The sequence below is a fragment of the Bombina bombina genome, chromosome 2 (assembly GCF_027579735.1).
Source record: "Bombina bombina isolate aBomBom1 chromosome 2, aBomBom1.pri, whole genome shotgun sequence".
Taxonomy (NCBI): Eukaryota; Metazoa; Chordata; class Amphibia; order Anura; family Bombinatoridae; genus Bombina; species Bombina bombina.
Genome location: NC_069500.1, coordinates 263,776,664 through 263,789,378, shown reverse-complemented (window position 1 = coordinate 263,789,378; position 12,715 = coordinate 263,776,664). Strand labels below are relative to the sequence as shown.

The window sequence follows — 12,715 nt, the reverse complement described above, 5'->3', positions numbered from 1 at the left end:
GCAGAAGCTGCCAAAAGCCGCAAACGGCTATTTTTAGAGCCGCAATTATTCTTGTGAAAGTGCAACACATGAGATCTGAATTTGCACAGATCTCACTGTAATGCACTTTCACAATAATAATTGTGGCTCCAAAAAGAGTCGATTGTGGCTTTCGGCAGCTTACTTCTGCATTTGTTAGGGAAAGGAAAAAAAATGAATGCATCTCTCTACTGGGAACTCTATAGACATACTCACGGCTATGTGTAAGTATATATACAATACACCAGTACATTTGCAGTCGTGTGTGCACTTAATTCAACAAAGAATTCTCAAGAGATCCAGAACACAACTGTTAAGATGACATATTGATATAATCATCTGCAAAAGTTGGATTAAATGTTACATTAGAGTCATGAATTGGGAAAAAGGCCATATCACACTGAAAATTATTTTATATTTATTGATTTCAAAGGAAGATAGACAGAAACATAAATTGATTAAAAGTACAGAAATGTAAGTAGTGTTATTTTTTTTCTTTCTTATTGGTATGTATTTATGCATTACACACACGGCTTCAATATTTATTGTTTTAAAGGGGTCTTGCTGGAATATTTTAAAATGTGAACATTTTTGGTAACCATTACAAAGACTGTACATTGTTTTTAACAGAGTTAAATAATAGGAATTGCGTAATTCTCAACCATGTATTATTTAACATATGCTTCTATTGGATTATGTTAATATGGCTTTATTTTCTTGCTATTCTTTGCTAAAGGAACATCATTACACTACTGGCAGCTATCTGAACACATCTAGTTAGCCAATCACAAGAAACAACTGTGTGCTGGCACTAATCAGCAGCTAGTTCCCACTAGTGGAGGATATGTGCATATTCTTTTTCAACAAGTGATACCAAGAGAACACAGCACATTTGAAAATAGAAGTGAATTTAAAAGTGTCTTTAAAATACTGTACATGTTCTATATGAATCATGCAAGTTTAATTTTGATTGTCCTATCCCTTTAAGCATGGAGTATTTTAAATGCAAAAAACAAAGTGATCTTCTATTCTTGTCCATTTGTTTAACACGTGTTAACCATAAATAAATGTAATCTATTGAAATATTTTTTTAAGGTCCAACTGCCCATCCCCGCAAAAAGATCACCAGTACTAAGGATTAAGATATTAACCTGTATATTGTATAACAGTATTGCAGTTCAGTTTTGCTCAGTATGCTAATGTATTTATATATATATCAGTATATATATATATATATATATATATCAGTATATATATATATATATATATACATACACACACACACACATACGCATACTGAGCAAAACCCACAGTTTCCCCTCTCTTTTGTGCTCTCTGAAACGCTCGCTCTGTCTGCAAAAAACTTACAACTTCACGACCAGTTTGTTTCTAACACTTTTAACCTTCTAATAATTACTGAAACATGACTATCTTCTTCTGACACTGCTTCAATTGCTGCTGTCACACTCCATGGTCTCCACTTTAGACATACCCCTAGGCCAGGGGAGAGACATGGTGGCAGTGTTAAGAATCTTGATCTCCTGCTCCTATCAGTACTTGCCTCTGCTCTCCCTCAGAGTGGCTGTCATCTATCGCCCCCTGGACCAACCTGTCAATTTGTTGACAATTTTGCCGACCTCTGCTCTATCTCTGATATCACCTGTCGTCCGTTTCCCATCTCAGACCACCATCTACTCACCTTTAAAGGGACAGTCTAGGCCAAAATAAACTTTCATGATTCAGATAGGGCATGTAATTTTAAACAATTTTCCAATTTACTTTTATCACCAATTTTGCTTTGTTCTTTTGGTATTCTTAGTTGAAAGCCTAATCTAGGAGGTTCATATGCTAATTTCTTAGACCTTGAAGGCCACCTCTTTTCAGAATGCATTTTAACAGTTTTTCACCCCTAGAGGGTGTTAGTTCATGTATTTCATATAGATAACACTGTGCTCGTGCATGTGAAGTTATCTGGGAGCAGGCACTGGTTGGCTAAACTGCAAGTCTGTCAAAAGAATGGAACTAAAGGGGCAGTTTGCAGAGGCTTAGATACAAGATAATCACAGAGGCTTAAAGTATAATAATATAACTGTGTTGGGTATGCAAAACTTGGGAATGGGTAATAAAGGGATTATCTATCTTTTAAAACAATAAAAATTCTGGTGTAGTCTGTCCCTTTAATCTTAATGTGCAGGTTAAACCTACTTCTCCATCTTACCCCTGTAGAAATCTGCAAGCTGTGGATCCCCTGGAAAAACTATTTTTTTGAAAGCCTAACCCTCTTCCTGTCCTCAAACCCCTTGCTCGACCCCCTGCAACACTCATCTGGGACTGCCCTCATTAAGGTTACTAACAGTCTTCTTTCTGCTAAAAATAACAGCCATTACTCTATACTTATCTTACATGACCTCTCTGCTTCTTTAGACACTGTTGACCATCCCCCCCTCCTACAGACGCTCAGCTCTCTTAGTCTCTGTGACACTGCACTCTCTTGGATCCACTCTTATCTCTCTAACAGGTCCTTTTCTGTCTCATTTGCTAGCGATTCCTCCTCTTCAATACCTCTGTCTGTTGGATAACCTCAAGGCTTTGTCCTGGGTCCTTGTCATTATTTATACTTCTTCACTGGGTAAACTTATCAACAGTTATGGCTTCAAATATCACCTCTATGCTAATGAAACTCAGATCTACTTTTCCAGTCCAAGATTAAGCTCCTTCTAATCCCCTTCTAACTCTACTCCAGTTTCTAACTTTTATATAAATGTTGGCGGCACCACTTTCTCCCCATCACCTCAAGTTCGCTGCCTCAGGGTGACACTTCACTCCAATATGTCCTTCATACCCCACATCCAATTGCTCTCTTCATCCTGCCACAACTACCTACTCAATGTCTCAAAAATGTGTCCGTTTCTGAGCGCTGACATCACTAACCAGCTAATCCACTCCCTGGTAATTTCCCGACTTGACTACTGTAATCTACTTACTGGCCTTCCTCTGCCAGGCTAATCCACCTTTCCTGATGCTCTGTATCTGCTGCCCCTCTCTATGAGTCCCTTCATTGGCTCCCCATTCACAGCAGAATTAAATTAAAAATTCTCACCTTGACATACAAAGCCCTTACCAACGCTGCCCCTCCCTGTCCTCACATATCAAGAAATATACTCCAGCCCGCCCCCTAAGGTCCAACAAAGACCTGCTCTTTGCATCTTCTACTATCACCTCCTCACATGCTAGACTGCAGGCCTTCTCTCATGTGGCATCTACCCTCTGGAACGCAGTTCCTCTAGCTGTCAGACTTTCCCCTAATATGTCCTACTTTAAATGCTCCAGAAAGACATTTTTGTTCAGGGATGCCTCCCTTCTAAATTGTAAATTCCCATGGGATTAGGGCCCTCAATTCCTCCTGTATTTGTTTGATAAATTTTGTCTTTTATTTTAAAAATATTGTATCATCGTTTTACTTTTATCTTTTGTACCCATGGACAGCACTGCGGGATTTGTTGGCGCTTTATAAAGAATATCAATAATAATAATATATACAGTATATATAGAGTATTCCAGTATGCAATGATGCCTTTTTTTATTGGACTAACATAATATTTAAAAGACAAGCTTTAGAGATATTTACTCCCTTTCTCAAATCTGAAGCAATACTCTAGTTGTTTTGACACCTTAACTACTGGACTAATACGGCTAAACCAATATATATATATATATATATATATATATATATATATATATATATATATATATATATATATATATATATATATATATATATATATATATATATATAAATATATATATACACACACAAGTATGTATGTATATTTATTAGGTGATAAGCCTGCCCAGAGGGCAGTCTATGCTTAACCTTTTAACGCCGTTATGCCGTTCTATTCGTCATAATTACACTGAGCTTTAGAGCTGTTATGACGGAATAGAACGGCATAACGGTTTGCAGCTCCTGTGTCCCCTCCGTTATTTTTTTTCCTTCTGGATCCGGTTGGGGGATGTGCCTAGCACCTCTGGCACTCCCCCAGGATCTAATCAGCATGGAGGGGGTGTATCGATTGTCCCCTGTAACACTGTAGCAGCCAATGAGTGGAATCATTGGCTGTTACAAGTGTATCCGCTTCCTCTCTTCCCTCAGTGCAATTTGAGAGAGAGAGGAAGACAGTTTAGTGTTGGTGTGTTCTGTAGAAAGCTAGAGAGGGAGAAGAAAAATATAGATACAAACAAAATATATATTTTTATTGCTGCTGATCACAGAGCTGCTACTGTGATCAGCCTAATATAACTTGATTAGCCTGTTAGGGCTTTAATTCAGTGTTGATCAAAAGCGGGGGTTTATTTGTGGGGGTTACAAATATATATATATATATATATATATATATTAGGGCTGCAACTAACGATTATTTTCATAATCGATTAATTGGCCGACTAATCGGATAAAAAAAAATAATCAATAATTGTTTCGTATATTTTAAATAGAATCCACATACTGAGTGTTACAAATATAAACTTCAGACTAAAACTTTACATTAACACAACTGTTTGTACAATTTTAAAACAGCAGAGCACAGTTTTATAATTAAAAAAAACAAAAAACTGTTTGAAAAGAGGTAGAACTTCCACCTTGGCAAAGGGACCTCTTAATAAAGTAACCCTTGACTTCATTCTAACATAAAAAATATCTTAAATATCTATATGTAATGGTAAATAACCAGCTATAAGATTAGGGGAAAATATCTAGCGAGCTCTAAAAATAACAAATTTATACTTATAAAGTTTGAATCTGGTAAATATTTTCAGAATTGATTAAAAATATAAAAAAGCAATAAAAAAACAAATCAAAAGCGCTAATGACTATATATCAATAACAGGACAAAGCCTTACACATTTATTTATACAGTACATATAATCAGCAATAGCAAGCAATCCATCAGTCTAGGGGCTAGGTGTAAATAACAAGCTCAGCACTATATCATGCAAAGCATAGTTCCAAATCACCAGATTTAATATAAACAATCCAAATGATGACTATTATATCTGCGTTGCACATAAGCCAGGGGTAGTTGTAAACGTATACTGTTCTGAAAAAGTGAAAAGTAAACATCTGTAGATGTCCTTTAGGCTAAGGACATAACCATAAAACACAATACCATGTGCAGGAGCTCATTGGAGTGAAGCAGCTGGTGTTGTGCAGACACCAACCAATTGTAAACCAACTAATCGATTATGAGATTCGTTGACAACTATTTTCATAATCGATTATTATCGATTAGTTGTTGCAGCTCTAATATATATATTTTTGCTGCTGATCACTGAACTGCTACTGTGATCATAAAGAGAGAGACGCGCTCAATCTGGGAACGAACAATAGCATAATAGCTTGTTCTATGGCTAGTTACCATCCTAGAAGCAGACTCTTTTTGCTTAATATGTGCCTTTCACAGAGAAGAATTTTCCTGTAGCATATCAGTCTGATCCTGACTTCACAGTACAGTCCAGCACCGAAATACCAGGCAATCCTTCTCCGAACAAGAGAAACAGCAAAACCCCAGACATACGTTTCAGCCTGCTTCTAGGGTGGTAACTAGCCATAGAACAAGCTATTATGCTATTGTTCGTTCCCAGGTTGAGCGCTTCTCCCTTTTTTTTATGCAAATTATGACACTTGGGGAAGTCTCCCTAAGTGTGATGCGGGAATCCAGGCGTGGACCCGTTGCTCAGTGTGCCTAGAGGGATATGGCTGCACCTCACTGACGAGGCCCATAATAGGCCAAAACGTGCGTCTGGGGTTTTGCCGTTTCTCTTGTTCAGAGAGGGATTGCCTGGTATTTCAGGGCTGGACTGCACTGTTAAGTCAGGATCAGACTGATATACTTCAGGAAAGTTCTTTTCTGTGAAGGGCACATATTGAGCAAAAAGAGGCTGCTTCTAGGGTGGTAACTAGCCATAGAACAAGCTATTATGCTATTGTTCGTTCCCAGGTTGAGCGTTTCTCTCTTCTTATTTATGCTACTGTGATCAGCCTAATATCACTGTGATCAGCCTGTCAGGGCTTTGATCAGTGCCAAAAAGTTTATTTGTGGGGATCTTTAGTTATTGTTAACCCCTTCCCTGCTGTTCCCAATCACTACCCTTCCCAGTGCTTTTTTTTTTATAGTTTATAATATATATATATATATATCTATATATATCTATATAAAAATCATAAAAAAAATAATATCTGAGGGAATTAGGGTGGGTGGTAATTGGGAAGTGGTTTAGTGGGATTTTGGGGAAGGCAAAGTGAGTATTGGTGGTGGTGAAGTGGTAATTTGTATTGAAAAAAATCCCTTATGGCACGCCATTCAGCAGAAGAGGCTTATGCCATTCTTGCCGAAGATTCAGGGAGTGAAACCCTCTCTGCTCTGTCTGACAGCACAACCCTTACGGCATCAGATATAGAGCCCCTGAGTGATACATCTAATGCTGGTGCTCCCTGCCCGCCACCTAAAAGGAGGCGTCGCACAAATGAACAAAATTGGCTACCCCCAAATTTTACTGCCCCAGAAATGCCAGAATTTACTGAGACTCCTGGCATCACAACTGATGTTCCAGTATGTTAGCCAATAAACTATATGTCCCTGATTCTGACAGACACCATGTTTGAGCATATAGTTGCTCAAACAAATTTATATGCCAGCCAGTATCTGTCCAAAAATCCCCAATCTTTGCATGTCAGAAAAAATACCTGGCACCCCACTGAGATACCGAAGATTAAAATTTTGTGGGCCCTGACATTAATAATGGGGATTGTGAAGAAACCTAGCATACGTTCATACTGGAGCCAGAACCCCATCCTGACTACCCCCCTTTTTCCAGGGGTTATGAAGAGGGACAGATATGAACAGTTGCTGCGGTTTCTCCATTTTAATGATAATACCGAGTGCCCCCCCCCAGAAATGACCCCCTGCATGACAGGTTATATAAACTAAGGCCCCTGATAAGCCACCTGTCCCAAAAATTTAAAGACGTTTACATCCCTGAGCAGGACATTTGCATTGATGAGTCCCTCATGAAATTTAAGGGGAGATTGCTTTTCAAGCAATATATACCATCCAAGAGGTCCCGCTATAGGGTAAAATTTTATAAACTCTGTGAATGCAGTACTGGGTATACCTGGGCATTTCGCATCTACCAGGGAAAAGATAGCCACTTGGATCCACCTGGCTGCCCAGATTCAGTTGGCACAAGTGGGAAAATTGTGTGGGATCTCCTACTACCCCTGAATAAAGGGTACCATTTTTGGCTCGATAATTTTTACACCAGCACAGAGCTATTAACATTTTTATTTTATTTCGAAACCGTGGCCTGTGGCACAACAAGAAAAAAATCGCATAGGTTTCCCCCAGAAGCTGACGTATGGGAAAAAAAAGTAGGGACACAACGTCAGCTTTACGCCACAATGAGCTACTGGCCCTTCGGTACACTGATAAAAAAGATGTGTACATGCTATCCACAATGCACGATGAAGCTACAGTGCCAGTGTCTGTGAAGGGAAGATCTGCACAGATCCTAAAGCCAAAGTGCATTGTGGAATACAACAAAAACATGGGGGGGGGGGGGGGGGGTAGATTTAGCTGACCGGTGCCTGCAACCTTATCTAATTCAAAGAAAAACTAGAACTTGGTACAAAAATTTAGCTTTTTATATTATGCAGATCACAGTGTATAATGCATATGTGCTGTACAAAAAATCAGGCACAGGGAAACCTTATACTTTTTTGGAATTTGTGTTAAATGTAACATCTGATATTTTGTTTAACCAGACCCCTAATCCTCCCACTGTTCAATCTGAAAATGTCGAGCGACTCTGTGGCAGGCATTTTCCCACTAGGATCCCCCCCACTGCCTGCAAATTAACACCCCAGAAAAGATGCAGAGTCTGCTATAAAAAAGGAGGGAGGAGGGATTCTAGTTACCATTGCCCTGACTGCCCCTCTCAACCTGGCCTCTGTATCACTAATTGCTTTCGAATATATCACACAGAGTTAAACTTTTAATTTGAAAGCAACCTGTATGTGTTCCTAATTTATTTTATTATTCTATATTCCTAACTTCATAAATCCCCTGACCTTGTCCTGTCCCTTTATATGTTAAGCCCATCCACTCTAAGGCCATGATAAGTTAAAAAAAACCAGCTAAAATACTCCTTTTAGAATATCCTGAGTTATCCTCTTTTGCAAATGGTGTCATGAGGGGGGTAATTTTCATTCCTGGGTTGCCATACTGTCTCAAAGGCAACATAGGTCCAGAAAATCAATGTGCCAAATTTCCATGCAGACCCTATAATGGGCCCTGTAACTTCCTAAAACCCCATAAAACCTGTGCATAGGGGTTATTGTTGTACTCATGGGAAATCACTGAACACAAATATGGGTGTATTATAGCAGTAAAACATATAAGGATGATGATCTAAATAGAAAAAGGCAGTGTTTGTGTGAAAAAAGCAAATAAAAAAATATGACCACTAAATTTGACCAGGTTTTGTGACTAAGTGGCTACTGTTAGGGGGGGAATTAGTAATTTTTAAATGTAAAAGAACGGTTTATCTTAAGGCAATGCCCTACAAAAGGCCCTTTTAAAGGTTTTTGGTAGTTTAGATTGGGGGTGTTTTTATTTTGGGGGGCTTTTATTTTTATAGGGATTATGTATGATATTTATTATTTTTGATAATTTTGTTTATTTTTTCTGTAATTTTAGAGTTTTTTATAATTTAATGTTAAGATTTTTTATTTTAATTGTAATTTAGCAGTAATTGAAGTTAATTTTGGGGGTGTTAGGGGGCTTAGTAATTAAATTAGTTATTTGCATTGTGGGGGGGTTGGCGGTATAGGGGTTTAGGTTTATTGCGATGTGGGGGTTTAGGAGTTAATAGATTTTTTTGCAATTTGGGGTTTTTGCGGTTTAGGTGTTAATAGAGTAATAAGGTTTATTGCGATGTGGGGGTTTGGCGGTTTAGGGGTTAATTACGTTTTTGTTTTGCAATGTGGGGGTTGGCGGTTTAGGTGTTTGTTAATACTTTGTGCGGGAAGTTAGTTTTTTTTTTTGTTATTCTTTGGTCAGGCGGTTACGTGTTTTTTAGTTATTTCGGGCGGTTGCGTGTATTTTTTTTTTTTTTTTAAGGCTTCTGGTTTACCTACGCAGCGCTGCATCTTAGGAGGATTCCGAAAATGGCAGGGTGGTGAAAGAATCCACCGCAGGAGGAGGATGCGTGTGAATGGCGACCCCGACGGACGCGTTACAAACACGATTATAGTATAGAGATATATATATATATATTATCTCATTTAAAAACAAATCAAATTGTAATTATCATTTTCTTTTGCTGTACGCGACCTGACGGCAACATAAATTTACTAAAATTGTTTGATTTATGCTGTACCAATTTCACTTGCTATACTTTTTATCTAGGTGGGTAATGCACGGAAACCCCGTCGGAGTAATACACCTCTATCTGACATTTATACTAGTAAGGTAAATACAGTATAGTATAACCGAGCGCACATCAGTTTTATCTCTCGGCAAACAGCTCATTGCTGCTGGGAGCTGTCACAAAACAGGAAGCAATGTCGTGTGATTGGCTGTTTGTTCCTCGTCTGCACTCCTCTGACCCGGTTTCACTGGTTGGCCATGGCATCCATCCTGATAGTGATTGGCTGTTGCAGTGACGCTTTTGGGTCTTGTGACACGCGGAGTGACAGTGTGGTTGGTACTATCGGAGATTCCGGGCTTTGCGGGGAAACCGGTCAAAAGGTACTGGAGACGCAGGAGGGAGATCAGGAATACAAAAGTGAAGTAAATGGAACAATGAAAATACCAGAGGGGGGCATTAGTAAAGGAATTGCATGCAGGCCTAGGAAATGTGGGGGGAGGAGTTACAGGTGTAACATAGATAACACACACCTACCTAGTGATACAAACACAACTGCACACAGGGATACAAACACACAGCTGACAGATCAGAACATCGCAAGATTAGCTCAAACTGCTTCACTGATCAGATCACCACATACACTCAGACCCCAACTCGTATAGATTACCACACGCACGATTCTACCAACAGCTGCCCAGACCAGCTCCGATGTACAGTGACACAAACACAGCTTCACAGGCCTTACCCCCTCCCCCACATGCCTGCATGGGCCATACCACACCACAATAATAAAAAACTGCGCTAATTATCATTTTGTTGAGAGCAAGATCAAATTTAAACAGGCAATATATACTGTACATATATATTCCACTGAACAATCACACAGGAACTTTTACTCACAGGTACAAGCAAATGATTAATTCTCAACTGGGAAGATGGTCACCTTGGGGGTTTTACAGCTTTTATTTAAGTTTATCACACAAAGTTTAGGGTGGAGTGCAAATAAATCCCAAATTGGTTAAGGTGTGTTAGACACACACATTAAGTTGTGGACTGACATATTTGTGTACCTAACTAGAATATATATAGACTAATTAAAGGGACAAGAAAGTCAAAATTATATTTGCATGATTCAGATAGAGCATGTGATTTTAATATTCTTCTAAATTCACTCATATTTTTATTTGACTCTGTTCTTTTGCTATCCTTTGTTGTAAAACATATATATGTACATATCCTACGCTACTGGTAGCTAGCTGGTGATTACACATATTTGTCTGTAGTCATTGGCTCACTGGATGTGTTCACCTAGCTCCAAATAGTTCATATTTGTTTAAAGCTCTTTCCAGGGGGTAAACTCACAGTAATATAAAAGCAATGGTGCAAAAATAACTATTGCACTGACATTTGTTATGTTTTTAAGAAATGATGTAGGCAGGCACATGATATTTTTAGTTCTCTGATATATAAATATATAATTAGATATATTAAAGTATGGCAAAAAATATATCAGTTCACCAAGATCCACACACTCACTGCTTTTACATTCTAATGCTCAGGACCTCACAACAACATGTTGCTATTACAAATAATAAAAAAAAAAATGCGCTCACGGAACTTGTGCATTTCCTGCTACCCTCTAACCAACAACCAATTCCAAACATGCTTAACAAATTAAAGGAACGCTAAAGTCAAAATTAAACTTTCACGATTTAGATGGAGCATGACATTTTAAAGGGACATGAAATCAATACAAATTTAAACAACTTTTCAATTTACTTCTATTATTTAATTTAAGTTCCCTTGGTATCCTTTGTTGAAAAGCATACATAGGCTCAGGAGCTAGCTGATTGGTGGCTGCACATATATGCCTCTTTTCATTGTCTTACCTGTGTGTTTAGCTCCCAGTCATGATGGATACAAATCAATGATTTTTAAAAGATTTAAAAAAAATCTTTTTTTTATTTAAATCCTGATATGTTTTTATTTAAAGTGATGGTAAACTCAGAACAATTGCTCAATCAAATCGGATTTCAAATAAAAAAATATTAGTTTCATTCATCAAAAAAAATAAAAAATTCTTCTGCGCAAGTGTTCATAACGTCATTCTTAACATTAGTTAAACCATGGCATGACATTATGAACGCTTGCGCTGAAGAATATTCTTTTTTTTTTTATTCCAATGATTGGCTGAAGGAAAATAAGCCCCCCCCCCAAAAAAAAAAAAAAAAATGTAAATGTTGGGGCTGCCGGAGCGATCATTAGAATAGTAGCAGTTAGAAAAGAAAAAAAAAAACGTTATAATGCAAAAGTAAGTGTTTGATGAATGAAACTAATATTATTTTTTTATTTGAAATCTGATTTGATTGAGCAATCGTTCTGAGTTTACCATCACTTTAAATAGAATATTTTTTAAATAAAATGCTTTTTTGAGGAAAAATCATTTTAAAGATAGTTTCTATTTAAGATACATTATAATCTAAAAGTTATTCATCCTAAAATATAGATTAGCTTTTAATTATATAGCAAGATGCTGTATATTCATGGCTGTAATGTGTTTTTTTTTTTTTTTGTTTGGAAATTTATTCAATGAACTATTTATTCATTCATTCACAATGTCATGCTCTCCCCAAGGTTTCTGTCAGATTATTTTTGTACAACTTTTTTTATCTTGAATACAATATCACATATATTATATTTGAAGTTCTCAAAACTGTGAATTTGGGTTTGCAGAAATAACCTGCCCATTCTTCATAGAAAAATGTTATAACATTAACATACAGGGTTGATTGATGGTAAATCCTAGCGTTTAACAAACGCTAGGATTTACCATCACTAAAAATACATTTCAGTTTAAGTGATCAATTATTAAAAAAAGGTGCTAAACTCACCCTGACTGTGCTGCTACACCTTGTTAAACTCAGCGTCTCCAGCCGCCAACAACACAGTGCTCTTCTTCAATGAGGTGACGTTTGCACCTCTAAACCAATAGCCGTGTGTGTCAGATGACAGTGTTCTGTATACTAGCACAGCTATTGGTTTAGAGGTGCAAACGTCACCTCATTGGTAAAAGAGCGCTGTGCTGTGGGCGGCCGGAGACGCTGAGTTTAGCAAGGACCATTATCAGTAATGGTCTGATATAACTGGAAAAATAATCTGAAAACTGCTTATTCTAAATTTATTTAAATCGATCTGACTAGTGATTTAAATCAATTTGATTTAAAACAAATCCACTCTTCTCACAGTAGTTCATTGTCTCCTCCTTCAATTA

At 37.6% G+C, this 12,715-nt stretch overlaps 1 protein-coding gene across 3 annotated transcripts in view; it reads left to right on the top strand.

Moving 5' to 3' along the window:
- Positions 1-9,725: 9,725 nt before the first annotated feature.
- PJA2 (praja ring finger ubiquitin ligase 2) overlaps positions 9,726-12,715 on the top strand; it is a gene marked incomplete at its 3' end in the record, with an annotated part of 143,254 nt that continues 140,264 nt past the window's right edge. Inside the window, 1 exon segment of one of the 3 annotated variants that reach the window (XM_053701532.1) lies at positions 9,726-9,824. 3 annotated transcript variants of the gene reach the window in all.